This window comes from Carcharhinus amblyrhynchos, unplaced genomic scaffold (assembly GCF_965287045.1).
Source record: "Carcharhinus amblyrhynchos unplaced genomic scaffold, sCarAmb.v2.hapA scaffold_69, whole genome shotgun sequence".
In the NCBI taxonomy this organism is placed as follows: domain Eukaryota; kingdom Metazoa; phylum Chordata; class Chondrichthyes; order Carcharhiniformes; family Carcharhinidae; genus Carcharhinus; species Carcharhinus amblyrhynchos.
Window position 1 is genome coordinate 158,362 of NW_027649809.1, and position 13,199 is coordinate 171,560.

Below are 13,199 nucleotides of genomic sequence, written 5' to 3' on the forward strand. Positions count from 1 at the left end.
TTAGAAGGCTGAGGGGGGATCTCATGGAAACATATAAACAATATAGAGACAGTCCCCATGTGGTCGGAGTACTATCCATGTGTACATTTGTATCTGCTCTTTTGGGGGTTTACAATAAGAGAGGAAGAGAGGGGGAGAGGGAGAGAGGGAGAGAGTGAGGGAGGAGAGTGAGAGAGGAGACAGTGAGGGAGGGGAGAGTGAGGGAGGAGAGTGAGGGAGGAGACAGTGAGAGAGGATAGAGAAAGAGGGAGAGAGGAAGAAGATAGTGAGAGGGGAGATAGTGGGAGAGGATAGAGAGAGAGGATAGAGAGAGAGGGAGACAGGAAAGAGATAGTGAGAGAGGAGACAGTGGGAGAGGATAGAGAGAGAGGGAGAGAGGAAGAAGATAGTGAGAGAGGAGACAGTGAGAGAGGATAGAGAGAGGATAGAGAAAGAGGGAGAGAGGAAGAAGATAGTGAGAGAGGATAGAGCGAGAGTGGATAGAGAGAGAGGGAGAGAGGAAGGAGATAGTGAGAGAGGATAGAGAGAGAGGATAGAGAGACAGGGAGACAGGAAGGAGATAGTGAGAGAGGAGACAGTGGGAGAGGATAGAGAGAGAGGGAGAGAGGAAGAAGATAGTGAGAGAGGAGACAGTGAGAGAGGATAGAGAGAGGATAGAGAAAGAGGGAGAGAGGAAGAAGATAGTGAGAGAGGAGATAGTGAGAGAGAATAGAGAGAGAGAGAGATGGGACAGAGAGAGAGGGAGAGAGGAAGGAGATAATGAGAGAGGAGATAGTGAGAGAGAATATAGAGAGAGAGTGATGGGGCAGAGAGAGAGGGAGAGAGGAAGGAGATAGTGAGAGAGAATATAGAGAGAGAGTGATGGGGCAGAGAGAGAGGGAGAGAGGAAGGAGGCAGTGAGAGAGGATAGAGAGAGAGGGAGAGAGGAAGGAGATAGTGAGAGAGGAGATAGTGAGAGAGAATATAGAGAGAGAGTGATGGGGCAGAGAGAGAGGGAGAGAGGAAGGAGATAGTGAGAGAGAATATAGAGAGAGAGTGATGGGGCAGAGAGAGAGGGAGAGAGGAAGGAGATAGTGAGAGAGGAGACAGTGGGAGAGGATAGAGAGAGAGGGAGAGAGGAAGGAGATAGTGAGAGAGGACCTCCAAGTGGATTAATTTGCCCCCGTAATAGATTCCCATACGTGTCCAATTACCCCTTTTCATTAAGGTGAAACTGGAGTGATCTCCCGGCCATATCTAAGACAACATCTGTGGGTCTTTTGTGTGTTCTATTTTTTACCAAGAATTTTAAAAAAAACTTTTTTCTCACTTACTCTGTAGGTCGAATCCAGATCCGGCTGGGATTCCTTCAGCTCCTGTTCGTCCCACTTCCGGGCATATTTGGGACAGTGTTTGGTCATTTTTGCCATATCTCTCTCTCCATTAGAACCGTAACTTTTAGGCTTAATTTTGCCCTCTTGGTGTTAGTGAGATAAGGAGAGAGAGAGAGGGAGAAGACAGAGAGAGTGGAGAGGAACGAGTGAGAGAGAAGAGTGAGGGAGGAACAGAGATGGGAAAGAGAGGGTACAGACAGCGAGGAGGAAGTGAGAGAGGAGACAGTAAGAGATGAGAGAGCAAGAGAGTGAGAGAGGGGAGAGTAAGAGAGTGGCAGAGGGGAGAATGAGAGAGGACAGAGTGAGAGACAAGAGTGAAGAAGTAACAGACACACAGGAAAGAGAGGGTACAGACAGGGAGGAAAAAGTGAGACAGGAGACAGTAAGAGATGAGAGAGGAAGAGAGGGGGAGAGTGAGAGAGGGGAGAGTGAGGGAAGAGAGAGTGAGAGAGGAGACAGTGAGAGAGGATAGAGAGAGGATAGAGAAAGAGGGAGAAAGGAAGAAGATAGTGAGAGAGGAGATAGTGAGAGAGAATAGAGAGAGAGAGATAGGACAGAGAGAGAAGGAGAGAGGAAGGAGGCACTGAGAGAGGATAGAGCGAGAGTGGATAGAGAGAGAGGGAGAGAGGAAGGAGATAGTGAGAGAGGAGACAGTGGGAGTGAATAGAGAGAGAGGGAGAGAGGAAGGAGATAGTGAGAGAGGAGACAGTGGGAGAGGATAGAGAGAGAGAGAGAGAGATGGGATAGAGAGAGAGGGAGAGAGGAAGGAGATAATGAGAGAGGAGATAGTGAGAGAGAATATAGAGAGAGAGTGATGAGGCAGAGAGAGAGGGAGAGAGGAAGGAGGCAGTGAGAGAGGATAGAGCGAGAGTGGATAGAGAGAGAGGGAGAGAGGAAGGAGATAGTGAGAGAGGAGACAGTGGGAGAGTATAGAGAGAGAGGATAGAGAGAGGGAGAGAGGAAGGAGATAGTGAGAGAGGATAGAGAGAGAGAGGATAGAGAGAGAGGGAGAGAGGAAGGAGATAGTGAGAGAGGAGACAGTGGGAGAGGATAGAGAGAGAGAGAGGATAGAGAGAGAGAGGGAGAGAGGATAAAGAGAGAGGGAGAGAGGATGGAGACAGTGAGAGAGAATAGAGAGAGAGGATAGAGAGAGAGGGGGAGAGGAAGGAGACAGTGAGAGAGGATAAAGGGAGAGTGGATAGACAGAGAAAGAGAGGATAGAGAGAGAGGGAGAGAGGAAGGAGATAGTGAGAGAGGATAGAGAGAGAGAGGATAGAGAGAGAGGGAGAGAGGAAGGAGATAGTGAGAGAGGATAGAGAGAGAGGGAGAGAGGAAGGAGATAGTGAGAGAGGAGACAGTGAGAGAGGATAGAGAGAGAGAGAGGTTAGAGATAGAGAGGGAGAGAGGATAGAGAGAGAGGGAGAGAGGAAGGAGATAGTGAGAGAGGAGACAGTGAGAGAGGATAGAGAGAGAGAGAGAGGTTAGAGATAGAGAGAGAGGGAGAGAGGAAGGAGACAGTGAGAGAGGATAGAGAGAGAGAGAGAGGATAGAGGGAGAGGGAGAGAGGAAGGAGATAGTGAGAGAGGAGACAATGCGAGAGGAGCTTGAGGTAGAGAGGTGGGAGAGAGAAGGCAGTGAGAGAAGTGGGAGGGAAGGAGAGGAGGTATTAATCATTGACTGCAGAATGGAGACGTAAGGGTGAAAAATAAATACGAACAAATGAAATGCAGGAAGGTAAGTAAACAGAACCAAGAGAAACTACAAGTGAGGAAGATTGTCACAGAGAAAAAGGCGCAAACTCAGGGAGGGAGCAAATCAAGTGGAAATATTGCAGGGAGAGAAAACTAGGAAGAGGAGTCGGAGAGACAGGACAGAGGCAAAAGATTGAAAAAGGAATTGGGGGAGGATTGAGGCAACGTACAATGCAGAGGAAGAGAGAGGAAATGTAAGGGTAAACTGATGGAAAGGTTCACGAGAAAGATAACAAGCTTTGCAAAGGGATGGGTGATGAATAGTTAGTCATTTTCCGGACCTGCTGTCACTGAATGTTGGGAACTGGCACCAAAGCAATTGGCTTCGAATCAAGAGGAAGGCAAGTGACAAGAAAAGGATGGAGGTAACAGAGAAAAGAAAACAGTCACTCGGAGCAAAGGAGATCGTGAACACAGTGCGGCATCCGCGCTGCACATGGAGGGGAATTTCACAGTAACTTCATTGCAGCGTTAATGTAAGCCTTACTTGTGACTGGTAGCTAGATCAACAAAATAAACGCATCAATACATAATCAGAGCAGCATGTATTTTATGCAGCGGAATCGCAAAGAACGGTGGTTAGCGCTGCTGCCTCACGGCGCCAGGGACCCGGGTTCGATCCCCGGCTTGGGGGTTTGTGTGGAGCCTGCACATCCTCCACTCCCCCCCCCCGTAGGTTTCCTCCCACAGTCCGAAAGAACGAAGGAAATCACAGCACAGGAACAGGCCCTTCAGCTCCTCCGAGCCTGCACCGACCATGCTGCCCATCTGAACTAAAACCCCCTACCCTTCCGGGGACCATATCCCTCTATTCCCATCCTATTCATGTATTTGTCCAGACGTCCCTTAAAACTCACTATCGTATCTGCTTCCACTACCTCCCCCGGCAGAGAGTTCCAGACACCCACCACCCCTCTGTGTAAAAAACCTGCCTCATACATCGCCAATAAACCTTGTCCCCCACACCTTAAACCTATGCCCTCAGATGTGTTGGTTAGGGTGCGTTGGCCGTGCTAAATTCTCCCTCTGTGTTACCAAAACAGGCGCCGGAGTGTGGCAACTAGGGGATTTTCACTCTAACTTCATTGCAGTGTTAATGTAAGCTGACTTGTGACACTAATAAATAAACATTAAACTTAAATTCTCCCTCAGTGTTACCCGAACAGGCGCCGGAGTGTGGCAACTAGGGGATTTTCACAGTAACTTCATTGCAGTGTTAATGTAAGCCTTGCTTGTAACACTAATAAATAACATGAAATGTAAATTCTCCCTCAGTGTTACCCGAACAGGCGCCGGGAGTGTGGTGGCTAGGGGATTTTCACAGTAACTTCATTGCGGTGTTAATGTAAGCTGACTTGTGACACTAATGAATAAACATTAAACTTAAATTCTCCCTCAGTGTTACCCGAACAGGCGCCGGAGTGTGGCGACTAGGGGATTTTCACTGTAACTTCATTGAAGTGTTAATGTAAGCCTACATGTAACACGAATAAATAACATTGAACTTAAATTCTCTCTCAGTGTTACCTGAACAGGTACCAGAGTGTAGCGACTAGGGTATTTTCAGTGTAATTTCATTGCCGTGTTAATGTAAGCCTACTTGTGACACTAATAAATAAACTTTAAACTTAAATTCTCCCTCAGTGTTACCCGAACAGGCGCCGGAGTGAGGATTTTCACAGTAACTTCATTGCAGTGTTAATGTAAGCCTACTTGTGACACTAATAAATAATTAAGTGGCAGTTCAGGTTACACAGGAGTTTATGGTGACAGATTTCTTGATGCATTAAATCCTTGAACTGATATTTATACACTCACGATTGGAAGGATGGGATATCTAATATAGCAAATACGTTGTGTGTTGTTCCTTTTTTTCACAGGTGCAATAAAGAAAGCAGCCACAAGGGGCACCAGGAGCTCGTTGGAGAGTGGTTAGCACTGCTGCCTCACAGCGCCAGGGACCTGGGCTCAATTCCCAGCTTGGGTCACTGTCTGTCTGTGTGTTAAACATTCATTTATTACTGTCACAAGTCAGCTAACATTAACACGGCAATGAAGTTACTGTGCAAATCCCCCTAGTCGCCACACCCCGGCGCCTATTCGGATAACACTAAGGGAGAATTTAGCACGGCCAATGCACCCTAACCAGCACGTCTTTCAGACTGTGGGAGGAAACCGGAGCACCCGGGGGAAACCCACGCAGACACGGGGAGAATGCGCAAGCTTTGCACAGGCGGTGACCCAAGCCGGGAATCGAACCTGGGTCCCTGGCGCTGTGAGGCAGCAGTGCTCTTCACTGTGCCACCGTGCCATCAAGTAGACAAATGAAGGAGGTTGAAAGAGGAAGGAATGGAATCCAAGGTGGAAAATGACTAGAGGAGGCACAAAGATGTGGGCCAAATGTGCTGTTTCCAACATGTAAAAACCATGGAATCCCTACAGTGCAGAAGGAGGCCATTCGGCCCATTAAGTCTGCACTGACCACAATCCCACCCAGGCCCCATCCCTGTAACCCCACACATTTACCCTGTTAATCCCCCTGACACCAAGGAGGAAGTTAGCAAGGCCAATCCACCTAACCTGAACACCTTTGGGCACTGAGGGGCAATTTAGCATAGCCAATCCACCTAACCTGAACACCTTTGGGCACTGAGGGGCAATTTAGCATGGCCAATCCACCTAACCTGCACATCTTTGGACACTAAGGGGCAATTTAGCATGGCCAATCCACCTAACCTGAACACCTTTGGGCACTAAGGGGCAATTTAGCATGGTTAATCCACCTAACTGCACATCTTTGGACACTAAGGGGCAATTTAGCATGGCCAATCCACCTAACCTGCACATCTTTGGACACTAAGGGGCAATTTAGCATGGCCAATCCACCTAACCTGAACACCTTTGGGCGCTAAGGGGCAATTTAGCATGGCCAATCCACCTAACCTGAACACCTTTGGGCACTAAGGGGCAATTTAGCATGGCCAATCCACCTAACCCGCACATCTTTTGGACTGTGCGAGGAAACCGGAGCACCTGAAGGAAACCCACGCAGACACAGGGAGAATGTGCAAACTCCACACAGACAGTGACCCAAGCTGGGAATCGAACCCGGGACCCTGGCACTGTAAGGCAGCAGTGCTAACCACTGTGCCACCAATGGCCTATTCCTGCTCCCATTTCCTGTCTCCCTACCACCACCTCCCGTGTAATGGCATAGTTTTGTTTGTTCTCTTTCCCAGGCATTGCAGAGCGAGAGCTAATGTAGTGACAACAGCCCAAATGCCAGCCGTGGTCTTATTATAGTAATTACCCTGAAGCAATTAAAAGAATTGCAAGTTAATTGAATTAAGTACGAGTTCCTGTTAATGTTACATGAAGGAGCGGTACGGTGCCACAGTGGTTCATACTGCTGTCTCACAGATCCAGAGACCTGAGTTTGTCTCCCAGTTTGGGTCACTGTCTGTTCTCCCCGTGTCTGCGTGGGTTTCCTCCGGGTGCTCTGGTTTCCTCCCAGAGTCTGCAAATGTGCAGGTTAGCGGATTGGCCATGTAAAGTTGCCCCTCAGTGTCAAAAGATATGCAGGTTAGTTGGATTGGCCATGCAAAATTGCCCCTTAGTGTCCAAAGATGTGCGGGTTAGGTGGATTGGCCATGCTAAATTGCCCCTTAGTGTCCAAAGATCTGCAGGTTAAGTTGATTGGCCATGACAAATTGCCCCTTAGTGTCCAAAAATGTGCAGGTTAGGTGAATTGGCCATGCTAAATTGTCCCTTAGTGTCCAAAAATGTGCAGGTTAGGTGAATTGGCCATGCTAAATTGTCCCTTAGTGTCCAAAGATGTGCAGGTTAGGTGGATTGGCCATGCTAAATTGTCCCTTAGTGTCCAAAGATGTGCAGGTTAGGTGGATTGGCCATGCTAAATTGCCCCTTAGTGTCCAAAGATGTGCAGGTTAGGTGGATTGGCCATGCTAAATTGCCCCTTAGTGTCCAAAGATGTGCAGGTTAGGTGGATTGGCCATGCTAAATTGCCCTTTAATGTCCAAAGATGTGCAGGTTAAGTTGATTGGCCATGCTAAATTACCCCTTAGTGTCCAAAGATTTGCAGGTTAGGTGGATTGATAAGGCTAAATTGTGCTTTAGTGTCAGGACCCTGGCAAGATAAAGATGTAGGATATACAGGAATGGGACCTATGTGAGATGGGCTGAATGGCCTCCTTATGTACTGTAGGGATTCTATGATTAGAGTAACGAGAGAGAGAAAAAGAGAGGAGGGCAGGAAGAGAGAGAAGGAAGGAGAGAAAAATGCCCAAGGGGATGGAGGAGGAGGATAATGAGACAGAGAACAGTGTGATACTGAAAAGAGAGGATAGCAGGATTAAATATTTAGCCGTGTTTGCGAAACAGAAACCCCAGAGGGAAATCTGAATTCCATTTCATTCAAAATCAGCATCGAATAAGTTCAACTTGAAAAGCATCCGGTTACAATTCTGTGGCTGATTCCAAAAATCTTAAATTGATGATCACACAAAGTAACCTCAGGATAAATTCTCCTAACTTTGGAACACAGGAGGAGTTGAGGATTTACCTTGGCACGCTGTAGTGTCCCAGTGAAGCCCAATGCACACATCTCATCGTCCGACTGACCACAGTACAAAACGCTCGGGATTCTACGTTAAGCCTGACGACTTCCGACTGCGACCTTTCAGCTCCACTTTAACCCTATTTATTTTCAAGTTAAAAAGTAAAGTTTATTTATGAGACGCAAGTAAGGCATACATTAACACTGCAATGAAGTCACTGTGAAACTCCCCTAGTGGCCACAGTCCGGCGCCTGGTCGGGTCAATGCACTAGCATGTTTTTCAGAATGTGGAAGGAAACCCACGCAGACACAGGGAGAACGTGTAGACTCCATACAGACAGTGACCCAAGCCAGGAATCGAACTCATATCCCTGGCGCTATGAGGCAGCAGTGCTAACCACTGTGCCATCATGCCAACCCCATACACAGTATCCCACACACATTTTCTTTGTCTCAGCCCATCAGAAAGCATCTAGCCTGAAGAGAGACATCATGGTTATATATTCTCCAGTTTCAGCCTGACTCCCTGCTTTTAACCATATCCTGGAAGGAGATGTGTACAATTGGGATGACCTTGCCTAACCTCAGTTGGTGCGGTGAGCTTTGCCCTCTCACACCATTGGCTGCCAAACGGAGTTCGTTTTAGAAAGGCTTAAGAAATAGCCTCAAAGAGCCAGTTTCAAGACACACTCCAGTGAGTTTGGAGTCTGATAGCTTGGGGGCGCATTGGGAGGGGTTAGAAGAATAAAAAAAGCTTGGAAAGAGGGCATAAGACAAGCAGAAGTCATGAGTTGAACATCTTCTCAGTCAACTACCTTCCTCTGTAGCAAATACAGCAGAGATTGTCATGTCAGACCAGGGCCCCTGGACTGCACCAGGCCTTGCTTAACGTCAAGTTTGATTTGATTTGATTTATTATTGCCCCATGTATTGGGATACAGCGAAAAGTATTGTTTCTTGTGCGCTATACAGACAAAGCATACCATTCATAGAGTACATAGGGGAAAAGGATTTGATTTATTATTGTCACATGTATTGGGATGCAGTGAAAACTATTGATTCTTGCACGCTATACAGACAAAGCATACCATTCATAGAGAAGGAATGGAGAGAGTGCAAAATGTAGTGTCACAGTCAAAGCGAGCTGTGTGGAGAAAGATCAATGTAATGCGAGGTAGGTCCATTCAAAAATCTAATGGCATTGTGTTTGGAGATTGGAGGCAGGCACCACTATCCAAGGTGCTGAATGGGTGACTGGAAACTAAGCGTTTTTCTTCATGTTGCAGGAAGGGCAATGGCTGACTGAGATATGGACAGAATGTTCTGTCCTGTCCACCACTGGGGTCATAGAATCATGGAACCCTCATAGTGCAGAAGGAGGCCATTCAGCCCATCAAGTCTTCATCGACCACATTCCCACCCAGACTTTATTAACTGTAACCCCACATATTTACCCTGCTAATCTCCCTGACACTAGGGTCAAATTAACATGACAATCAACCTAACCTGGACATCTTTGGGAGTACACCAGACCACCCGGAGGAAACCCACGCAGACAGTGACCCGAGGCTGGAATGGAACTCGGTTCCCTGGTGCTGCGAGGCAGCAGTGCTAACCACTGTGCCACCGTGCTGCCCATCATAGTGGGCACACTGTGGTTAGCACAGCTGCCTCACAGCACCAGAGACCCAAGTTTAATTCCCAGCTTGGGTCACTGTCTGTGTGGAACCTGCACGTTCTCCCTGTGTCTACATGGGTTTCCTCTGGAGGTGCTCTGGTTTCCTCCCACAGTCTAAAAGACATGCTGGTTAGGTGCACTGGCCATGCTAAATTCTCCCTAGGTGTTCTCGAACAGGCATTGGCAAGTAGGCGATTTTCACAGTGAATGCAGTATTAATGTAAGCTACTTGTCCATGAATATGACTAGGACCTTTTTTCATTCATTTGTGGGACACTGGCATCGCTGGCTGGCCAGTATTTGTTGTCCATCCCTTGTTGAGCTTGGAGGGCAGCTGGGAGTCAACCAACATTGCTGTGGCTTTGGAGTCACTTGTAGGCCAGACTCAGTAAGGACGGCAGATTTCCTTCCCTAAAGGACATTAGTGAACCAGATGGGTGTTTCCGACAATCAGAAATTGTTTCATGATCACCAGTAGATTCATAATTCCAGATTATTTTATTGAATTCAAATTCCACATCAGCCTTGACAGGATTCGAACCTGGGTCCCCCCAAGGATTAGCTGAGTTTCTGGATTAATAGTATCGTGATAATACCACTCGGCCATCGCCACCCCTGTTGGACCTGCTACCCAGAGTGCTGAAGAGGGCTGCTGTCCAAGGTTCTGTAAGGGCAGCAAATGACAGATATTCTATCCAACGTGCTGAATAGATAGCCAATGCGTAGGTGACGCTGTCCACGGTGCTGAAAGGACAGTGAACGGCTAAGACTTGCTATTCACAGGCTGTAGGAGCAGTGGATGGTGTTGCCTGCTTTCCAAGGTGCTGAAAGTGAAATGAACGGCTAGGATTTATGGTCCAAGGTGCCGAAAGGGCAGTGAGTGACTGGTGTGCGCTGTCCAAGGTGCTGAAAAAGTAATAAATTATTCGGACCTGCTGTTTATTAAAAGTGCACTGAATCATTGGCTCTCGCTGTCCATGGTCCTGAAAGATAGTGACTGGCTCGGACTTGCTGTCTGTGGGATGGCATAGCGGTTAGCACTGATGCCTTCACAGTGCTAAAGACCTGGGTTCAATTCCAGTCTCGGGTGACTGTCTGTGTGGAGTTTTCCCCATTTCTATGTGGGTTTCCTCCAGGTGCTTTAGTTTCCTCCAGAGATGTGCGGGTTAGGTGGATTGGCCATGCTAAATTGCCCTTTAGTGTCCAAAGACGTGTAGGTTAGGTAGATAGGCCATGTTAAATTACCCCTTAATGGCAAAGATCTGTAGGTTAGGTAGGCTTTGACAAGGGGTCAACTGGACTTACAACATCAGCTCTTTTCTCTCCTTACAGATGCTGCCAGACTGGCTGAGATTTTCCAGCATTTTCTCTTTAGGTAGATTAGCTATGCTAAATTGCTCATTAGTGTCCAAAAGCGTGTAGGTTAGGTGGATTGTCCATGCTAACTTGCCCCTTTGTGTCCAAAGATGTGTAGGTTAGGTGGATTGGCCATGCTAAATTGCCCCTTAGTATCCAAAAATGTGCAGGTTAGATGGATTGGCCATGCTAAATTGCCCCTTAGTATCCAAAGATGTGCAGGTTAGGTGGATTGTCCATGCTAACTTGCCCTTTAGTGCCCAAAAGTGTGCAGGTTAGATGGATTGGCCATGCTAACTTTCCCTTTAGTGTCCCAACGTGTGGAGGTTAGGGAATTAATCGTGATAAAGGTGTGGGGTTATGGGGATAGGGTAGGGAATAGGTCCTGGATACACTGTTCTTTCAGAGTTAATGCAGACCTGATGGACAAATTGGCCTTCTTCTGCACTATATAAAGGCACCGTACTATATAATGGTGCTGGAAGGTCCATAAATGAATTAGGATTCATGGTGCTGAAACTAAAGAGTATTATGTGAAAGCTCTGATGCACAGTCACCCCAACTCAAAACATTGGCTCTGTTCTCCCTCCACAGATACTGTCAAACCTACTGAGATTTTCCATCATTTTCTGTTTTTGCTTCAAATTCCTGCAGTAAATTGCTTCTATTTCAGTAAATGGCTGGATCTTGCTGCCCATGAGACTGCTTGGTCACAAGGGCTGGATCTGCTGACATTATCTCAGAGGAAATGGGTTTTAATTACCTCTTTTGTCCAGAGATGTATCCAGTACAGTTGTATCCCACCGTGTCCAGAATTCGCCCACCAAATGTGAGTAGGAGGCAGAGTCAGGGCATGGGATTGATGTGAAACAAAATTTAAAACCAGCACCTTATTGCAAGGGGAGGCCATTAGTGAGTGTGTTTATGGTGAGAATTCTTCTCTTCATAGCAGCAACATTCCTAGTGGAGAGCAAAACTGAGTCAACAATCTAGACATTGACATCACTCACATGCCGCCCCCCCCCCACCCCAACCCCCACCCCCGGACTGACTCAGGAAATCATAAACATAAACTCAGTGTCCAGACATATAGATTATCAGAGATAGACTGATAGAAAGATAGATAGATAGAGACTAAGAGAGAAAGAGAGAGATAGAGAGAGAAGAAGAGATGGATTGATAGAGAGAGAGAGAAAGAGAGACGGAAAGAGACAAAGACAGATCGATAGAGACAAAGAGAGAGAGAGATAAAGAGAGATGGATGGATAGAGAGAGAGAGAAAGAGAGACAGAAAGAGAGAAAGAGATATATATAGATAGAAACAAAAAGAGAGAGGGAGAGGAGGAGAGATGGATAGATAGACAGAGAAAGAGAGGCAGAAAGACAGAAAGAGAGAGAGAGATAGAGACAAAGAGAGAGAGAGAGATAGATGGAGAGAGAAAGCGAGATGGATAGATGGAGAGAGAGAGAAAGAGACAGAAAGAGAGAAAGACAGAGAGATAGATAGATAGATAGAGACAAAGATGGAGAGAGGGATAGAGAGAGGAGAGATGGATATACAGAGAGAGAAAGAGGCAGAAAGAAAGAAAGAGAGAAAGAGAGATAGATAGATAGATAGATAGATAGATAGATAGATAGATAGATAGATAGATAGATAGAGACAAAGAGAGAGAGAGATAGAGAGAAAGAGAGGTGGATAGGTAGAGAGAGAGAGAAAGAGAGACAGAAAGAGAGAAAAAGAGAGAGAGAGAGAGATAGATAGATAGAGAGAGAGAGGAAGAGAGATGGATAGATAGAGAGAGAAAGAGAGGCAGAAAAAGAGAACAGATAGATAAATAGATAGGTAGAGAGAGAGAAAGATACGTAGATAAAAAGAGAGACAGAAAGAGAGAGAGAGGAAGATTAATATAGATAAAGATAAATTGAGGTAGGGAAAGACAGATAGTGAAAGAGATGGGGGGAAAAGATAATTCGAGATACAGAAAGGTATTGCAGTCAATAAAATTGATATATACTTGATATGTATAAAACTCTCTGAAGCCGATATCTGTCAATAAATAGAAGCCCCCTGGGATTTCTGCCGTCTGGCCAGATGTGAAGTGATGGATTATATCTTGCCTACAGATTACAAAGAAAAGGATTACCTGTAATATTCATTTATCGTTTCAGTGTAGACAGAGAGAGAGATGGAATCCTCATTTTGCCTGCCTAGGGAATTCACAATGCTAATCTCACATGTCGTATGCGGCCACTTTGGAGGCTCTACATGGCCTCCTCACACGGTATTTACTTGTTTGCACATTAGATTTTTTCTTCGTAAAGCGTCATTCTGATATGCAAGCCTATTACTTAGTGCCGTGCTCCGGTTGTTTTCCTATCTATTCGCTTCCTTTTTCTCTTTAATGTGTTGATCCAAATTCTGAATTCCTCCCCCTCCCCCTCCTCCTCCCCGCTGCCAATGAAA